The 21,377-nt window shown below is 43.8% G+C and overlaps 1 protein-coding gene across 3 annotated transcripts in view; it reads left to right on the top strand.

The window, feature by feature from the left end:
- LOC126419906 (tau-tubulin kinase homolog Asator) overlaps positions 1-21,377 on the top strand; it is a 609,233-nt gene that overhangs the window by 165,432 nt on the left and 422,424 nt on the right. The gene's annotated exons all lie outside the window — the stretch shown is intronic.

Genomic DNA, 21,377 nt, shown 5'->3' with positions numbered 1-21,377 from the left:
GCCTCTTTATAGACACTGTTCCAAAAACCGGAAATGTTGGCAACCACAACAGTTTCCTCAAATTTCATTTTGTGTCCCTCATTTAGGCAGTGTTCTGCTACCGCCGATTTTTCCGGCTGTTGTAGCCTCGTATGACGGCGATGTTCCACACACCTGTCATGCACTGTGCGAATAGAACGGCCAACGTAAGCTTTACCACATTGACACGGAATTTTATACACACCGGGTTTCCTAAGCCCCAAATCATCCTTCACAGAGCCGAGCAGAGCCCTAATCATAGAAGGTGGACGGAACACACTCTTAATGTTAAAATTCTTTAAAATTCGTCCAATCTTAAACGATAAGCCTGCAGCATAAGGAAGAAAGGCCACAGATCTATGTTCCTCTTCGTTCACCTCCGGAGATGGTCCAAACTCCATAGCCCGACGAATCTGCTTCTCGGTGTATCCATTTTCCTTAAAAACAGTCATCAAATGCTCAAGTTCTTGGGTTAAGCTGTCTGCGTCGGAAATGGCATATGCTCTCCGTCTCAAAGTCCTAAGGACGCCACTACGTTGGTGTCGTGGATGACAACTCTTAGGATGCAGATACCAATCTGTGTGTATGTCGACTTTCGGTGAACACTGTGTCCCAAAGTTCCATCTGGTCTTTTATAAACCATTACGTCTAAAAATGGAAGCATCCCATCATTTTCAACCTCCATAGTAAATTTGATACGGGGATGAAAGTTGAAGTGGTCCAAAAATCTGTTAAGAGCATCACGTCAATGCGGCCAGACGAGGAAGGTATCGTCCACGTATCTCCAGAAGCACGTTGATTGCAAAGCTGAAGTCCTCAGTGCCATGTCCTCGAAGTCCTCCATAAATAAATTGGCGACTATGGGTGACAAAGGACTACCCATAGCCACTCCGTCATTCTGTTCAAAAATGTTACCTAGAACTTAGAACTACTTGAACCTAACTAACCTAAGGACATCACACACATCCATGCCCAAAGCAGGATTCCAACCTGCGACCGTCGCGGTCGCGCGGTCCCAGACTGTAGCGCCTAGAACCGCTCGGACACTCCGGCCGGCTCTGTGAGATCCATTCACTCAAGTTAACAATACATTAAAAATGTCACGTATGTGTGAGCTCCATGGTCGTGTAAGGTACTATGTTTATTTTTAATAATTTTATTAAAGAATTATTTCATAAACATACAACATGGTAGTAAGGAACTACGCTTGGAAAAATAAAATGTTCAGGAAATGTTTTACATGGTACGTACAACATTCAACGTACGACATTCAAATTTACCCGTGGTCTAGGGGTAGCGTCTTTGATTCATAATCAAAACGTCTTTGGTCCCGGGTTCGATCCCCGCCACTGCCTAAATTTTGATAAGTAATCAGCATTGGCAGCCGAAGACTTCCGGCATAAGATGTCAGCCTTATTCTGCCAACGGCCTTGTCAAAGAGGGCGGAGGAGCGGATAGAGGTTCAGGGCACTCTCTTGTCGTAGGGGTGGGAAATTGCCCCTAAAGGCGGAAGAATCAGCAATGATCAACGACATGAGGATGCAGAAGGCAATGGAAACCACTGCATTAAAGACACGTAACGTGTATCCACAGGACATGTGGCCTGTATTTGAAGAAGTGTCATGATGATCTCTCCATTGGCAAAAGATTCCGGAATAGTCCCCCATTCGGATCTCCGGGAGGGGACTGCCAAAGGGGAGGTTACCATGAGAAAAAGATTGAATAATCAACGAAAGGATAACGTTCTACGAGTCGGGGCGTGGAATGTCAGAAGCTTGAACGTGGTAGGGAAACTAGAAAATCTGAAAAGGGAAATGCAAAGACTAAATCTAGATATCGTAGGGGTCAGTGAAGTGAAGTGGAAGGAAGACAAGGATTTCTGGTCAGATGAGTATCGGGTAATATCAACAGCAGCAGAAAATGGTATAACAGGTGTAGGATTCGTTATGAATAGGAAGGTAGGTCAGAGGGTGTGTTACTGTGAACAGTTCAGTGACCGGGTTGTTCTAATCAGAATCGACAGCAGACCAACACCGACAACGATAGTTCAGGTATACATGCCGACGTCGCAAGCTGAAGATGAACAGATAGAGAAAGTGTATGAGGATATTGAAAGGATAATGCAGTATGTAAAGGGGGACGAAAATCTAATAGTCATGGGCGACTGGAATGCAGTTGTAGGGGAAGGAGTAGAAGAAAAGGTAACAGGAGAATTTGAGCATGGGACAAGGAATGAAAGAGGAGAAAGACTAATTGAGTTCTGTAACAAGTTTCAGCTAGTAATAGCGAATACCCTGTTCAAGAATCGCAAGAGGAGGAGGTATACTTGGAAAAGGCCGGGAGATACGGGAAGATTTCAATTAGATTACATCATGGTCAGACAGAGATTCCGAAATCAGATACTGGACTGTAAGGCGTACCCAGGAGCAGATATAGACTCAGATCACAATATAGTAGTGATGAAGAGTAGGCTGAAGTTCAAGACATTAGTCAGGAAGAATCAATACGCAAAGAAGTGGGATACGGATGTACTAAGGAATGACGAGATACGTTTGAAGTTCTCTAACGCTATAGATACAGCAATAAGGAATAGCGCAGTAGGCAGTACAGTTGAAGATGAATGGACATCTCTAAAAAGGGCCATCACAGAAGTTGGGAAGGAAAACATAGGTACAAAGAAGGTAGCTGCGAAGAAACCATTGGTAACAGAAGAAATACTTCAGTTGATTGATGAAATGAGGAAGTACAAACATGTTCCGGGAAAATCAGGAATACAGAAATACAAGTCGCTGAGGAATGAAATAAATAGGTAGTGCAGGGAAGCTAAGATGAAATGGGTGCAGGAAAAATGTGAAGACATCGAAAAAGAAATAATTGTCGGAAGGACAGACTCTGCATACACGAAAGTCAAAACAACCTTTGGTGACATTAAAAGCAACGGTGGTAACATTAAGAGTGCAACGGGAAATCCACTGTTAAATGCAGAGGAGAGAGCAGATAGGTGGCAAGAATACATTGAAAGCCTCTATGAGGGTGAAGATTTGTCTGATGTGATAGAAGAAGAAACAGGAGTCGATTTAGAAGAGATAGGGGATCCAGTATTAGAATCGGAATTTAAAAGAGCTTTGGAGGACTTACGGTCAGATATGGCAGAAGGGATAGATAACACTCCATCAGAATTTCTAAAATCATTGGGGGAAGTGGCAACAAAACGACTATTCACGTTGGCGTGTAGAATATATGAGTCTGGCGATATACCATGTGACTTTCGGAAAAGCATCATCCACACAATTCCGAAGACGGCAAGAGCTGACAAGTGCGAGAATTATCGCACAATCAGCTTAACAGCTCATGCATCGAAGCTGCTTACAACAATAATATACAGAAGAATGGAAAAGAAAATTGAGAACGCGCTCTCGTGGTCGTGCGGTAGCCTTCTCGCTTCCCACGCCCGGGTTCGATTCCCGGCGGGGTCAGGGATTTTCTCTACCTCGTGATGGCTGGGTGTTGTGTGCTGTCCTCAGGTTAGTTAGGTTTAAGCAGTTCTAAGTTCTAGGGGACTTATGACCACAGCAGTTGAGTCCCATAGTGCTCAGAGCCATTTTTTTTTTTTATTGAGAATGCGCAAGGTGACGATCAGTTTGGCTTTAGGAAAAGTAAAGGGACGAGAGAGGCAATTCTGACGTTACAGCTAATAATGGAAGCAAGGCTAAAGAAAAATCAGGACACTTTCATAGGATTTGTTGACCTGGACAAAGCGTTCGACAATATAAAATGGTGCAAGCTGTTCGAGATTCTGAAAAAACTAGGGGTAAGCTATAGGGGGAGACGGGTCATATACAATATGTACAACAACAGAGGGAGTAATAAGAGTGGACGATCAAGAACTAAGTGCTCGTATTAAGACGGGTGCAAGACAAGGCTGTAGCCTTTCGCCCCTACTCTTCAATCTGTACATCGAGGAAACAATGATGGAAATAAAAGAAAGGTTCAGGAGTGGAATTAAAATACAAGGTGAAAGGATATCAATGATACGATTCGCTGATGACATTGCTATCCTGAGGGAAAGTGAAGAAGAATTAAATGATCTGCTGAACGGAATGAACTGTCTAACGAGTACACAGTATGGTTTGAGAGTAAATCGGAGAAAGACGAAGGTAATGAGAAGTAGTAGAAATGAGAACAGCGAGAACAGCGAGAAACTGAACATCAGGATTGATGGTCACGAAGTCAATGAAGTTAAGGAATTCTGCTACCTAGGCAGTAAAATAACCAATGACGGACGGAGCAAGGAGGACATCAAAAGCAGACTCGCTATGGCAAAAAAGGCATTTCTGGCCAAGAAAAGTCTACTAATATCAAATACCGGCCTTAATTTGAGGAAGAAATTTCTGAGGATGTACGTCTGGAGTACAGCATTGTATGGTAGTGAAACATGGACTGTGGGAAAACCGGAACAGAAGCATTTGAGATGTGGTGCTATAGGCGAATGTTGAAAATTAGGTGGACTGGCTGGTTCAAATGGCTCTGAGCACTATGGGACTCAACTGCTGAGGTCATTAGTCCCCTAGAACTTAGAACTAGTTAAACCTAACTAACCTAGGGACATCACAAACATCCATGCCCGAGGCAGGATTCGAACCTGCGACCGTAGCGGTCTTGCGGTTAGGTGGGCTGATAAGGTAAGGAATGAGGAGGTTCAACGCAGAATCGGAGAGGAAAGGAATATGTGGAAAACACTGATAAGGAGAAGGGACAGGATGATAGGACATCTGCTAAGACATGAGGGAATGACTTCCATGGTACTAGAGGGAGCTGTAGAGGACAAAAACTGTAGAGGAAGACAGAGATTGGAATACGTCAAGCAAACAATTGAGGACGTAGGTTGCAAGTGCTACTCTGAGATGAAGAGGTTAGCACAGGAAAGGAATTCGTGGCGGGCCGCATCAAACCAGTCAGTAGACTGATGACCATAAAAAAGAAAAAACGACATTCAAAGTCCTGAAAAGTAAGTTACAGCTAAAAATACAACAAATAAGGGACGTTTTCATGTTTATTTTGGAGGGGCACGCAATTCATATCCTTTACGGCAAACAAAATCACAGCGTTGAAGACAAAGGCATTGTCCGCACGATTTACACGAGTATTTCGTCAGTCCTGTTGTACTAGTTGTGAGGCAGTGTTTGCAACGCTTCCTTCTTACTTGATTGGTGTCGGTATTGTCGGATCTCTCACCAACAAGATCTCAAGGGCGGCGATTTTGCGGCAGAATTTCAATAACGCGCGTAGTCAGGGTCCGAGGCAGACTGGAAAGCAGGCTTCGTTTTATCAGTTGATCTTACAAGAGTTCCCACCCGAGCTGACGAAGAAATTATCTGGGAATTTATACCAGCAACATCCAGTATCGAATAACATACGACCATGGGCCATCGTCGTGATCCCCTCTGAACGTTGTAGGCAGAGCACAATTCGTCAACTATATCAACTCCAATTTTGTGTGTGTTATAATAAGTTATGATAATAGGATTCCTTTTATATCCTGTGTTTTCATCAATACCAGTGTCATAATGCACTTGAGATCAGTAAAACATTTTGTTGTTGTTTTTGTTTAGTTCGACGTACGAAATGATCCTACCTTCTTTTCAGTAAGCAAATAAGCTAGAATTTGCAGCCTTGGTTTTCACATCCTTCATTTCTTTCGGGATCTGCCATTTATTTTTTTCACGGTTCCAACATATGACAGCCGGTGCTTCTATGACAAATCACGGAGCCGATTAACGCCGCTGAACCAGTTCTCATTACAGATGTTGCGTCCTAAATTAGTGAGAGGAGCCACCAAACTTTCAACCACGTCATGTTGCAAGTGTAAAACAGTTTGGAATCATCTGTAGCAAATATTTTTATTCCATATTTTGACGGCTTCGACGGTATATACCGGATAAAAGAGCAGCGTCCTCTGAAGGCTTCCAGTTTCTTGTCAATGGTGACGTTTTGGCCTACAACGTAACAAGATTGGCAGCTCTTCACGAACTTCTAAAATAAATCTCGAACTGGCGCCAGGCGCTCCACTGCTCTGCGTTCACTACGTGATTGTCGATCATCAAATCGCGAAGCTTGTAACAGAAAACGAAACCTGTACTCACTCATGGTCTACCGAAATATCTCGATTCCGAACCCCTTGGAATCCCACAAATCTTGCAGACTTTTCCCTCCCGCCTTGTGCATTCCAGCTGTGTACAGAAGTCCAATGTAGGCTTTTATCTCGACTATGTCCGTTGGGTGAGCGTTTCGTTCTCGCTGATAATTGTTTCGGATAATTTCAATGTATTGGTTCGTGTACTTCACAATCATTTCCAGAATTTCCTGGTCAAATAAGCATTCCCATGTTTTTGAAATTTCTCCAATATTTTTTGCTTTTCCATTGACATCAGGAATTATTATGCGGAGAATATTGTGTTGTTGGATTTTCCTGCGGTTTGTGTTTGGTGTCTTTTTCCAATCGAATGATACGATTATTTTCTTTCCTCCCTTCCTACAACACATCGCCATATTCCTCGCCTCCTCCCTGCTTTCTGCGGCATTAGTATCGATCTCTTCGTCTCCCTGCGTGCAGCTCGTCCGCCCTCGTCATCACTGTCATCAAACAAAGTTTGTTGAAAATCTGCAACTTCTGGATTGTGTTTATGCCGAATTTCATTTGAGCCCATTTCCAGACAGACAACAGATCTGTAAACAATGTTAACATTCTCTAGTTCCAAAACAAAATAAAAATAAAAAGAGTACTTGATACCATTGTAAAGGAGCGAGGAAGACTAGAACGTAAATGCTGGCGGTGGATCGAAAAGATCTAGTACCAATTTCTATTATGTAATAATTACATAACAATAATTTCTACTTCACATACAGAATGCTTGAATGTAAAACACAAGTAGACATTACATTGAGGAAAATTCAATGACTCAAGAATACTTACGGGGATGCTGGCGTGGTATCCGTGCGATCCATCGCCCCTGTGTAGCGGAGGTGTTGCTCTTGAGGAAGTAAACACACTATTGCCTGTTGAGAATGCCCGAGTCAGGGGGATAGACGAGAGGGGGTAAACAACACCGCATGCGTTGAGACGTAGGCACAGAAACACTACCTAGTGGATCTGTGCGATCCAGCGCCAGCGTCGGAGTGTTAATCGTGCCAGACTCATTTTACCTGTGGAGTTATTTGAAGGCGAGGGTGTATTCCGACCGGACGAGAAGCTCGCAAGTGTTAGAAGACGGAATTCACGATGGAATTTCCAGAATTCGTCCAGTTCGTGAGAAAGAAGCTGGACGGTTACCTTCCCCGTTGTTATGTTTCTTCCCTCTCTCTGCCAATCTATGTTAGAGCGTACCGGTTGCGTGCGTGCCAAGGCATCTCATACACACGCTATTTAACCGCTTGATTCAATGCTCGGAAGGATTCATTGAAAGGCGACCGGCCCGAAGTTAGTATTTGATTGACGAGATGACTATCATATTAAGATTTCGCAACGGATAACGCGGGGGAGTGCTCAAGCAACCAAGTGGGCAAGTAACTAAGATGATCTGTGTTCTCTATCCTTGTTAACTTTCATTCCCGCCAGATTATCATGACTTCAATTTAGTACTAACAGTATTCTCTACACAAGATGGAGGTGTTATGATCAGTCACTGAATCCACGAAATTAAATTTTATTATTTACCCAGAAACTTTACAAATGTTATAATACGCAAGCATCCTCACCTTAACTATTTTCAAGAACAAACTGGTAGCTCGCTGGAGGTGCAATTCGACACCACGTGGGTGATCCACACCAGCGGCTAATTTTTATTGTACACAGCTCACTATTCATTCTTGCTTTCAATCTATACAATTATTCACACCAACATCCTATTATTCACCAGTTAACTACGACGTGGAGCCTCGCCTATGTTGCTGGTTGCAAATGGGGTAGTAATGAATCAAAATATCCGTGCACAAAATTTATGGGTTTGCCAAAAAATTGCGTCACATTCTTAGGGCCTTAAGTAACTCACACAGAACACGCCTGTCCTAGCAGGTTTCACACAGAATCATCATCCAAATTTCTCATAAGCAGTTACAACCACGTGTTAAGCTAACTAGGGTGGATGAAGCCCCATGTTACTTTAACAAGACCAGTAAGAAATTTAAAACTGCAAAACGCTAGTGCTAAAAGTGGAACTGTATGATTTTTGATACTTTTGCTGCTATCGTGTGCTGAAGGCACTAATTGATTGCATTACTACAAATTGATAACGTGACCCCCCATGCTCACCTCTGGAAAGAAACCCTAACCGAAAATTTTAAATTTTCATGCAAAATTCCTCAAAAAAAATTAATGGTCGTAACGACATGCTAACTACTTCCATCCTGAAAAGAGCGCATTAATAACAATAAAGTAAACTATATACCTCATCCCACAAAGAATTTGGCGTCAAAGACGGAGATCGCCCACGACTCCGTCAGCTCAATTCAACAGCTTCCCCCAGAGCGACCCCGTCATGGCGACCCTCACAGGTCGTTCTCCTCCGCCCTGGAGGGGAGGGGAACCTGTTACCAACACCCAACTACCACTGGCAAACAGGTGTATCATCGCTGCCTTCGCCCCAAATTTATGTTGGCACTAACCAATCTACAGAGTGACCACAAACTCAAAGTTAATTAACCCACGGCAATGTAGAGGGATTAAGGAAAGGAAGTGCATTTATGTAATTATGAATTAAATAAACAGGTAGTCCATTCCTTCAGTCGAGTTATAACATTTCTTAAATTTGGAAAAATGATGAAAATATCTCAAACACCTATATTATTCAATATAATGCGACGGAAGAAGATAATTATAATGTGATGGAACAAGCTGTTCACTCTAAGAGTGTTCAAAAACTGCGTGAGAGGCCTCGAATGGTCCTCATTTATCCGCTGTAGTAATTCATAAGTAAATTTGAATAAATGTAGTATCTTGCGTGAAATGTTCAACTTCGTTTCGCGGTTAGATTGTGTATTATTCAAATTTGAAACTGTCCAAACATTGTGAAATACCATGTAATTCCATGTAATTGTTGCTGTCTGCAACCGCTATATTGGTTTTGAGTTACCTAGTATAACGTAGAAACGTAACTAGACGACCACTATGTTTGTGTGAGGCAGTACGCCCGGTGTCTGTGGACGAACCCCAAGCAAAGTGCATGAGCGCGTATCCAAAGGTCTCAGGTTCCATTTCCAGTCAGTCGCGGGATTTTATCTGTAACTTACGAGTTGTATCACGTGTGAAAATGATCCTCAATGTGAAAAATGCCGACTTGCACCGTAGTTCGTAAACGCACGTTCGACTGCAGATCCCCCTTTATCCGGCGTGGTAATTCAGTTGAAGAGTCGGAAGAATGAGAGGGTATACTTCTACCACCTCCAACGGACGATTCTTAAGAAGAACACTTTCGTAAAGGAGTCCTACTGGTGACTGGTAGGCAAAGCACCTTCTACCACACACCGTAAGAGCGCACGTCACACAACCAGCCAGATAACGCGTCTTCTCGCAGTCGGCATGTGGCCTGTACATGTACGAGCACGCCTTATTTGATGGTGCAGGTGGCCACGCCGGTGCAGTAGATAATAATTTCATCCTGTTGACCACCAGACTTCATGTTTGACGGAAATCTGTAACAGTAAACAGTTCGCCGCGCGGGATTAGCCGAGCGGTCTGGGGCGCTGTAATCATGGACTGTGCGGCTGGTCCCGGCGGAGGTTCAAGTCCTCCCTCGGGCATGGGTGTGTGTGTTTGTCCTTAGGATACTTTAGCTTCAGTAGTGTGTAAGCTTAGGGACTGACGTCCTTAGCAGTTAAGTCCCATAAGATTTCACACACATTTTGTAGTAAACAGTTCAGGATGTGATGTTCAAATGGTTCAAATGGCTCTGAGCACTATGAGACTTAACTTCTGAGGTCATCAGTCCCGTAAAACTTAGAACTACTTAAACCTAACTAACCTAAGATCACACACACCCATGCCCGAGGCAGGATTCGAACCTGCAACCGTAGCGGTCACGCGGTTCCAGACTGAAGCGCCTAGAACCGCTCGGCCACCCGATCGGTCGGGATGCGACGTGACCAGCTGCATCTCGCGAAGGTAAATCCCACAGTTTTCGGGAAACGCGTTGCTACCTGTACTCGTCTTCTCCATAGTCGAAGCAACTTTGCGTCAAGACTGGCTTTCGCTTTATTCTGGCCTCGTAGGCCCCGCGGTTAGTAGCATCATATACACCGCGTCTGCTGTATTCCTACTCGGGGAAATCGTAATCGCGTTAAATGTCCAGCTGTGTCGCAGTTCGACCTCGCTTTTTATTTTCTTTCATTACAAATACGATCAAAGGTTTTTACCTCACCCATAACTTCTCAGGTTGTTGCACACATCGTTTCGTTTTAACCACGTTCTACACAAATTTCTTTATTTATTGTAATTTTCCGAATTTCTCGTGACATATAGAAATCTGCGTTTTAAACGCTATAAAATAACAGGATTTAACTGGAAACTAATTCTCGTCACAACGATAGTTCTAGTTAGTTCCATCGTCCAAATATTTGCTCCTCCACATTTCTAGTTTTCTTTCGTTACAAGCTTTGTATATTGGTATTTGTCCTGTGATGCAATTTTAATTAGTCAAAAGCTATTAATGCTAAGCAATGGCAACGGTCTTGCAGCAGTGCATACACCGAAGTTATGTGCCGTCGGGCGTGGCCGGCACTTGGATGGGTGACCAGCCGGGCCGCCATGTGCTGTTGCCATTTTTCGGGGTGCACTTAGCTTCGTGTTGTCGCTTGAGGAGCTACTCGACTGAATAGTAGCGGCTCCGGTCAGAGAAAACCATCATAACGACCGGGAGAGCGGTGTGCTGACCACACGCATCTCCTTTCCGCATGCTCGTCTGACGATGACACGGCGGTCGGATGGTCCCGGTGGGCCACTTGTGGCTTGAAGACGGAGTGCCATATGGAGGGCAATAACTGGTGCAATAATATTTCGCGGACAGAACATTAAATTGCTCCATTTTGAGATAGCAAAATCATCAGTTCCAGAGCATAGCTAGATCCTAAATTGGTTTCATAGCACATTTAGATAACGCAATCTACAACTGACCCTCGTAAGTATCACTGGCAGTAGTTAACGCTAGTCGCGTAAGCACACCAGACGGTTGTCCTGCGGACACCGTAGCTGCACAATGTCGTCGGAGCGTCTGCAAACAAACTGTCAAGGGTATTTAGATCTGTTGCCGTTAATTGCCAAGTGACAGGGTCTCGTGTATAAGTCCATCAACTAGCGTGACGGTTTGTTAGGGACTCGTGTTCTCCAACCTAAACACAATGGACACGATGCGATATATAAATAAACAATACATTTAAGTGTTACAGTGTCTTTTCTGAAGTTGTTGTTTGGAGTGCAGACTTGTACGAAAGTGAAAGAAATTTATAACATACTTTGACAGAAACAAGGGATCAGTTGTTAGGACACGTCCTCTCGTGAGCCTGGTGTTGGTGATCAGCGTTACACGTAAACACTATAGAGGGAAGCCGAGGCTTGACTTCATAAACAGGTGCGAGTGTACGTGGGGTGCAGTACTTGGACAGAGGTGAAGAGGCGTCCGACTGGTCTGATGGGCTCCACCTCCACTTTCTCCCCTGTGCCAACCTCCTCATGACAGAGTAGCTCTTGCACACAACGTCCTGAATCTTGCGTTGGATATATTGCAATCTCTGTCTTCCTGTGCAGTTTTTACCTTGCACTGCTCCTTCTTGTATAACGAAACTCATTCCTTGATGATTTAACTCATTTCGTATCATCCTGACCCTTCTACTTGTCAATGTTTCGCACGTGTTCCTCTCCTCGCCGATTTTGCAGACACTTTCATCGTCTCTTGTCTTCCCAGTCCACCTGATTTTCGATATCCTTCTGTAGCACCACGTCTGAAACACTTCACTTCCCTGCTTCTCTGGCTTCCCCACGAAACATTATTTAACATAATAGTGTGCTCCAAACGTACATTCTTAGAAATTTGTTCTTCAAATTAAGACCGATGTTTGACACTGGTAGACTTATTTTTGGCTAGTAATTCTCTTTGTACCTGAGCTCGTCTGCTTATTATGTCCTCCATGCTTCGTCCATCATTCGTCAGCCTGCTCCCAATGTAGGAGACTTCGTTCACTTTCTCTGCTTCGTGGTAAGCAATTTTGATGTTAAGTTTATGGCGAACCTCATTTCTGCTACACCGCATTTGTTTCGGCTTCCTCTTGTTTAGTCTCAACTCATAGCATTTGCTCCATTCAACATATCCTGGAATTCTTCCTCAATTTCACTGAGGATTGCAAAATAATCAGCGCATCTTATCATTTATATCTCATCATTCAAAATTTTAATCTTTTTCACTACCTTCATACCCTTTATATGGTGGGTGTTCCGGGCACAAGCGCAGACACTGAGATCATTGCTACCTTAATGTGTACCCTGTTCAGTATGTTAGTCATTTTTTATTTGCGTCTAACAGTGTTCCAAGAAACACATCACATAATTTACTACCTATTGTTTTCTCCATGCACGTAACTGCCCCACTAAGTGGATTACGCCTGTCGGTAAAGTCTAATCGTTTTGCGTCCACGTATCCACACTTGGACACCCGACCTGCTGCCCAGGGAAAAATAAACGTACATACTTCCTCTTGTCACATGTACTTGAAGGTACCAATCAACCTAAAAACATACGACTTCTAATAGCTAAATTATTAGTCTACAAATGTAGTAAATACTGATGTAATGTTGTTCTGTACACGGTCCTCGGTCAGCAGTAAAAGTACCGGTTGGTTATAATTAAGTCTCAACTACTCGCGGAGATCCAGTATTGGACGTGATTATCGTATGGCAGCGAGACTTATTAGATGTGCTAATGCATTTATGCGGAACCCATGTATGTTGGGAAAAAAGTAGTTCTAATTTTGGGCTCTGGACGCATATCTGGCGCTGTACACCAAGTCGTGAACGTCTACAGCTCTTACTGAGCAAATTGCGTAACCGGGAGTTAATACAATAAAATCAACATTACTCCTTTCTCATTTGTTTGACGTTTTCTGCCTATGCCCTATCCATTACACACTGGAAACGTTTCTAGTACATCTTCCTGCGTACCCGCCGGCCAAAATTTTCCATCGTAAATTGATTTCGCATTAAAGTATGAAAGTGTCTAGCAAGTTTCGCTATAATACAATAATTAAAGTACACACTGGACCTGTGCGAGTAGCTGTCCTTTAATTATAGCAGCTTGCTGTCTGTACTTCTACCGTAAGACCCTGTCTACACTGACGATAAGGGGCGAAAGACTAGGTCGCAGTCTTACATCCTCCTTCATATAAACATTTCTTTGTTGCTCCCTCTTGGTCTTGGCTCTTGTGCATATCACTCGTTACTCTTTCTCTCCCTATTCATTCTACTGAGAATTTTAAATGTCTTGCACCATTTTTTTCTAGGTCACAAACGCTACGAATTTTCTTAAGTCCCTTATCAAGCGCAATATCGGAACAGCTTCTATGATAAGTTCATCTTTCGTAAAGCCAATCTGGCCGTCATCTGACACACCCTCATTTTTTTTTCCCGTGCTTCTCTGTATTATTCTCTTCAGAAAGTTGGACGTATGAGCCAATAAGCTGACTGTGCAGTATTTCTCATATCTGTCTACCTTTGCCGTTTTCGCGGTTATGCGATTGTGTGAATAGTGTAGCGAGGAGATTCTGCAACAAAGCAGTCTTCGAACTGAATAAGATGACAAAAGCCGGCCGGAGTGGCCTAGTGATTCTAGACGCTACAGTCTGGAACCGCGCGACCGCTACGGTCGCCGGTTCGAATCCTGCCTCGGGCATGGATGTATGTGATGTTCTTAGGTTAGTTAGGTTTACGTAGTCGTAATTTCTAGGCGACTGACGACCTCAGAAGTTAAGTCCCATATTGCTCAGAGCCATTTGAACCATTTGAAGATGACAATTACAAGAACGACGACAACAACGACGACGTCACGCACGAAATGGGTCCTGGCAGTTCCGCAGTACGCTTTTGTCACGGCCGGCACGCTTCGACGGCCTGTGTGTTGGTCGGGAAGGGGTCGGCGAGGCGCGGCTGGCTGCCAAGTAGGTGGCAACGCGATAGCGCGCGTGCTGTGCAGCCGCGGCCCTCCGGCAACAGGCTCCGCGGCGAGTAGCGTAAACCGCGGCCGCCGTTTCCGCGGTGGCCCGGATTCTGGGAGTCAACACTGGAGGCAGCCACACCGGCTGGTCCCTGTCAGCGGGGCTCACCGGCCCAAACAAAGGCCGGGGAACGGGGTCAGCGGGAAAACACGCGTAACGTCGGAACAGCGGCGACACTATTCCTCCGCTAAATCCACTCTCTGCACAGTTCCTATTGCTTCTCCATTTGGCTCGTTACGGCACACAAGGAAATTAGGAGGAATATTTTTCTTTTTTTTTCGTGACCTCCAATTGGTTGCGGAAATGAAACTACAGTGAAAATCTGAATCTCATGAAATCAAAGTGTCGATTGGAGAATCTTTTTAATTTACGGGAAATGGTGCGCTTTACCCTTTTTGGCCATCATCAGATTGACCTAAGGATGAAAATGACGAAAGTGAGGCATATGGAAACCGGCTATGGCAAAGAAAGCGTTTCTGAAGAAGAGAAATTTGTTAACGTCGAGTATAGAAGTATTTTCTGAAAGTATTGATATGTAGTGTAGCCATGCATAGAAGTGAAACATGGACAATAAACATTTTAGACAAGAATAGAAGCTTCCAAAATGTGGCGCTTGCAGAAGAATGCTGAAGGTTATATGGGTAGATCATGTAACTAATGAGGAGGTATTGAACAGACTTGGGGAGAAGAGGAATTTGTCGGACAACTTGACTAGAAGAAGGGATCGGTTGGTATGACACGTTCTGAGGCATCAACAGATTGCCAATTTAGTACTGTAGCGGAGCGTGGAGGATAAAAATCGTAGAGGGAGACCAAGAGATGAATATACTGACCCAATTAAGAAGGATGTAGTATGCAGTAGTTAGTCGGAGATGATGAAGCTTGCACAGGATAGAGTAGCGTCGAGAGCTGCATCAAACCAGTCTGTGGAGTGAAGACCACGACAACAACCACAACCACAACAACAACAATATGGAGGTTAGATTGGAAAACAGAGTTAATATAAAAAACACAAAAGGGGCAACGTTTCAGGCTGTGCAGCCGTCTCTACAGCTTATAACAACGTGAACTTAACTAAAAATTAATGTGGAAAACCAACATTCGTCCATTAATGCCTACGTATGGCACTACTATAAAATTTTATAAGGAACCATCGTCCTGTCGTCATGGGATGTATAAAAGCACTATGGAACCTGGAACCGGGAATACGATGTCAGATATGAGTACAGTGTCTGCTGGATAGAGAAAGTATGACAAGCCAAGAAAAATTAAGAAATATTATGTAGCCTACATCTGCCCTCCAAGCCGGTCACACAAAAGTAGAGGCGAAGAGGCAAGATTACGACCATAGTACTAGACATTAAAGGGAGATGGCGTTTATTAACCAACGTGCTTACGAAAAGCGACTGCATTACTAAATTACATTTGCGGAAGACAAAGAAAAACAGTGAATTCTTAAAATTGTATTTAGTGCAATGATATTAATGAAATAGGCCAAAACACAAGAAGTACCGGTAAAAAGAAATCTACAATGCGTAAAATTTAAATTTGTTTGTAACGTTTCGCTACACCTTCCAGCTACTGCTCTACATAGCTTCTGCTCCAACTTAGACATATTTTCTTGCACCAACTTTCCAATCCCTTCATCATAGTCTGTGATTTCCGCCAATTCCTTACGCTGGTCTGCAGTTCTTTGTCTGTGCGAAATTTCTGTCCTCATAACGAGCGGTTCGTGTAAGCGACGAGACGAAAATCAGAGACAGCCAGGTCCGCGCTGTACGGTGGGTGGAAGCGTCTTCATTGCTCCATTACACTTCACAGTTGCAGCAACACACGCCAGGACAGAATGTATCTCAGATATATGTGAGCAATCCACATTGCTAACGGCTCGTACTTTTTTCGAACTACTGCAGTACATTTAATCACAAAGCTACCGGATGTTTCGGAGAGAAACAACTTATAAACAGATTGCACCCGGCAAAATGATAAAACCGTACGCCTACTGCCTGCGACGTGCCGGTAACTAACTGTCACACAAAGTTAATGACTAGTGATGGAAAGCATCCTCTGCGACAAAACGCGATGTCCGTTGACCTCGTTCATTAAGCTTCAAACAACAGAACACGTCTGTGTCCTTGTCATTCACACTGATACGACTCAAAAAGATCGTTTATTCAAGAGTTCGTTCATGTTGGTGTAAAACGAATCAGACTATAATAAGCTATAATATATCTTACATTCTGCGTGGTGTCTGTTTGTTCTGTCGTGTCTCCCTACCACTTTCGCGCAACGACGCTCTGAGCGTGTTTTTTTAGGGAATTGACTAGTTGGAACCTGGGACCTGTTGCTAGTAAGGAGACGCCAGAACACACATGACATGTAGAGTTCAGAAGATTTCAGTGAGAATAGCGATGATATAAACAAATGATTTCAGCGTCAGCTCCACTGCATTCCCTGTAAAAGAATCTTAATACTAACTAAATTTAGTGGAAGGGGTTCAAAGCTTTCCTATTTTCAGTTAGCTGGTAAAAATAAAGTCGAAAAAGCAGTTAAGTTTACCATTGGAATTTTTGTTCTACTCACAAAACATTGTTTATAAATTGCGCTATTGATGAAAAGAAATATTTTAATACAGGATGATAAAAACCAACTACGTTCAACAAAATGTGGACGAATATTGCCTGAATGGGTTTCCAAGTTCTATAATGGAACGAAGGATAACCTATGTCATATCACATATATAATCTAGGTTTAAATTAAGTTTCATAAAGGAGAAAACTATCAAAAATGGTCTACAGTGACCCTTAATTATCTTTAATTACTTATTTAACTTGTCGTAAATTACAGTGGCTGATGTGGCTTCTCGGTAATTATATAACAGATCGCGTTTCAGATTTTAACTTCTCGTAGCAAATGTGAACACCATGAGATTTAATTGACGATCGACACTAGTATTACGCAAAAAGGGGGTGTAACAGATGAGACTTGTGCAGTTCTGAGTGAAGCCTTATGCGCTCTCATGCAGCATGGCGTGCGTTCATTACCTTGTCGGTGTTTAGGCAGCGTCAGGGTGCTGTGGCCGGCGCAGCTCCACACACCTCACCGTCTCGGTGGCAACTCCCTAACTTCTCTTTACTACAATTCACTGAAGTGGGTTTAAGAAAAAGGTATCTGGCTGTGTTTCCAACTGACCAATCAAGGTCTCAATGTTAACCTTAAGCTCCGCCTACAAAAATTCTGCCTATCCAATGAGAAACATTATGCTTTTCGTGGTGGGGCAATGTTTTAATGTTTGCTACGCAACAGAGACGCGTATAGTCTCACGCTAAAACTTGCAGCTGATGTGGCCCTTTTATCGTAAGATCTATACTGTTCTTCTGGAGGGCTCTATCTTTTTACATGGGCTGGGGGGTGGTCTTGGCGGTCGGCCGGCGATGTCGGTGTCCGTCCCTTATCGTACGGCCTTCTAGGCTACACGGCTTTACTCTCGGCTTCTCGTTTCTCAAACGGAACTGCGTCTGTTTCACGGTGGGAAGGTATGACATGCATTTAGGCGTTCTTGCGTTAGCCTATGGTATTCCATTTGCTCACTCGTTGATCGTATTACTTCGGTTAATTTAATGTCAGGATTTATTTGGAGCTATGTGACATACTGCCGGATTTGCTATCATGTCAGGCTTTTCATGGAAGGTGTTGGATTTGCCTGACACCTTACATATATTATGTTGATCCATAAGTTCGTAGCGTTTTTGTTTTGCATGTTGATATTCCGCTTGCTATGGGTTTATATATTGATCGTCGTTTTTTATTTGTAGTTCACTATTACTATTTTAGTTTACAAGTTGTCATTTAGAGATAGCAAGTGGAGCTACGAACAACTGTGACATGTAGTGTCGAGTGAAGAAGTCGAAACATTTCCGACATATTCTTCTGTTTATGTTCGACAGAGGGGTGACAGCAGCAGAGGCAACCAGAAACATTTGTACCGTTTTGGACAGAGTACAGTAAGAAAATAGTTTTCTCGTTTTCAAAATGGCTCAAATGGCTTTGAGCACTGTGGAACTTAACATCTGAGGTCATCAGTCCCCTAGAACTTAGAACTACTTAAACCTAATTAACCTAAGGACATCACACACATCCATGCCCGAGGCAGGATTCGAACCTACGACTGCAGCAGTCGCACGGTTCCGGACTGAAGCAGCTAGAACCGCTCGACCACAACGGCCGGCTTTTCGTTTTTAGGAGGATCATTTTGACATTACTGAGGTTCAAGAAGGCCTTCGGTGAGCGATGAAGATGGTTTAAATTCATTAATCCACAATGATTCCACTTCAGTGTACTCGAAGTGGCAAATGTGATGGACTGTAATCATTCCATCATTGTGCGAAGTCTTCATGAAATGGGGAAGGTTAAAACATCGGGCGTATGGGTACCGCATGCTCTGAGCCAAAATAACGAAAATCAGGAGTTGCCCATATGTGCATCTCTGCTTGTTCGTCATCAACTGGCTCGTGAATAACACCAACCGTCGTTCTCCTGTGTCGTTACTGGTGACAAGAAATGTTGTCATTATCCTAACATAAGGAATAGTTGAGCCTATACAAAGCAGCAACTACCAGTACCTGCGCGCAAGCCGGCCTTTATGGCCGAGCGGTTGAGGCGCTTCAGTCCGGAACCGCGCGACTGCTACGGTCGCAGGTTCGAATCCTGCCGCGGGCATCGATGTGTGTATTGTCCTTAGGTTAGTTAGGTTTAAGTAGTTCTAAGTTCTAGGGGACTGATGGCCACAGAAGTTAAGTCCCATAGTGCTCAGAGCCATTTGAACCTCCGCGCAACTGTAAAAAGCTAATGTTACGCATCTGGTGGAACAGCGACGGAATGGTGTACTGCGAACTGCTGCTCCGAGGCGCAACTATCAATGCTGGCATCTGTTGTCAGTAACTGAGACGCCCTACAGACACAATACAACAACAACGAGCAGGAAGACTGCGTGAAGCGACAGCACTCCACGCTGACGTCCGCCTGCATTCTGCTAGACTGACAAAAACTCTTTACAGGAGTTTGGTTGGGAAGTCGTTCCTCACCCACCATGTTAACCTGCTCTTGAGCCCTCAGATTTTAAGCTTTTCTGCTCTCTGTCAAACCGACTTCAAGGAACTTCCTTTCCGGGAAAAAGTGCCCTGCAAACATGGCTCGACGAGTTATTCGCCACAAAACCATATAATTTCTACAGTCGCTGCATCGAAAAGTTAAACCAGCGTTCGCGGGCTGTCGTAAATAGTGAAGGAGAATATATCACTGATGACAAAGTCTTTGTTATGTGTATCTATTGTGTTTATTAAAGTTGTGGAAAACTCCTGCGGACTAATGCAGCAACCAGCCAACCAATTTATTCCCTGCTCCTCTTCACACTAGCAACAGGTATTTATAGGCACCGCGTAACTTGATAACTGGTCCTGTAAATTTACTTATGCGCAACGGGGAAGATTCTTCAATTCAACCTTCTGACTAACGTTTATACGGGGTGTTTACTATACGTACAGACGAAGGAACGGGTAGAGCAGAATGAAAGAGGCAAATGATCCTAATAAACATATGGCTAGGAGCCAATGCTTATCACGATCCAGCGTAAGAACAAGTGCAATGATGCTAATGTTGCAACAGTGCTAACGTGTAAATCTACGTTTTTTCGTAACTTACAAAGTGTTGAACTGCTCTCCTTTAATTTTATCATCATACCTAAGTACTGGTTAATAGCATTTTGACGACAAGTGTATCTGACGCGGCTCGCCGATGCCACGGCTTCCCAGGTCCCTAGCTCGAATCCGTTTGATTTTTTTTTATTGTGGACATTTAAAAGCTATGGTGTATTCCACCCATGTTGATAGTGTCGATATATTCTGCTAACGGCCGGCCGGAGTGGCCGAGCGGTTAACGGCGCTACAGTCTGGAACCGCACGACCGCTACGGTCGCAGGTTCGAATCCTGCCCCGGGCATGGATGTGTGTGATGTCCTTAGGTTAGCTAGGTTTAAGTAGTTCTAAGTTCTCGGGGACTTATGACCACAGCAGTTGAGTCCCATAGTGCTCAGAGCCATTTGAACCATTTTATTCTGCTAAGGCATTGTGAATTGTTTTCACTGCCTCGGAACATGCATGGACTTTTTTACATGTATCGGCATCGATGAAGGTGAAGGGACGTGGTGAAGCCTTTCTTCACATGAACGGTGACCATGTGTAACACTTGCTATAATATGTTCGTCTTCAACTGCCCATATGCATTTTGCATCCCCAGTGTTTTCATGTACTCAGTCTTAATACGTCGTGTCAGGGAAAACATTGCTTCCATCCTCTATGTTCATTAGGATTATTTGCTTGCTTCATTGTCCTCTAGTCACCTCATAATAGCCAGACACGTTGGATATCAAATAATACACCGATTGATACAACAGATGTCATGCATCCCACCCCATGTTTGACCTGTCCATCTGCCGACGACTCCATCCCATTATGTTAGCCGTCTTCCACTCTGTATACTAAAAGGTAATTCTCACCGGCTAGCGCTTGCTAAGCCATAGAGTACAAGCATCAAACAAACTGTGCTCTAACATGGAACTTCTTAACTGTGTCTCGTAGCTCTACTTCATGTCATAAGCACGATTGACCCTTTAACAATTGTTCGGCTGATGGAAACATCAGCTGCGGTGACGTTCCACATGACGCTGTGAAGAAGTCCGGCCGGTAGTTACGCGAGGCGCTGCTCACTGCAGAATCACAGGTGCGGCAGTGCCAGTGGGTAACAGAGCGCTCAGCTTAAAATTGTGGCCTCTCCTGCTGACGTCACGCCTGCAGCCTTGGAACTCGGTGTCAAGTGCCGTGCGCACCAGGCCGAGGAAAAGATAACTGGCGCCAACTAGCTCTGCTCTTACAGGTGGTAACACGTCTCAACTACTGGCTGGAGGATGTGGCACACGATTCAAGAAAGACCTTCTTAGATCTTAACGAGAAGCCCTTCTGAATCATATGTTATATCTAATCTGCCCACTGCACTCACAGCTTGTGTGTACAGTCTACAGTAACACCTAGTAAATTTTATCTGTATTTGATACTA

The sequence above is a fragment of the Schistocerca serialis genome, chromosome 9 (assembly GCF_023864345.2).
Source record: "Schistocerca serialis cubense isolate TAMUIC-IGC-003099 chromosome 9, iqSchSeri2.2, whole genome shotgun sequence".
Classification (NCBI taxonomy): Eukaryota; Metazoa; Arthropoda; class Insecta; order Orthoptera; family Acrididae; genus Schistocerca; species Schistocerca serialis.
Note: the sequence above shows the minus strand (reverse complement) of the source record. Positions and strands in the feature narration are given on the sequence as shown.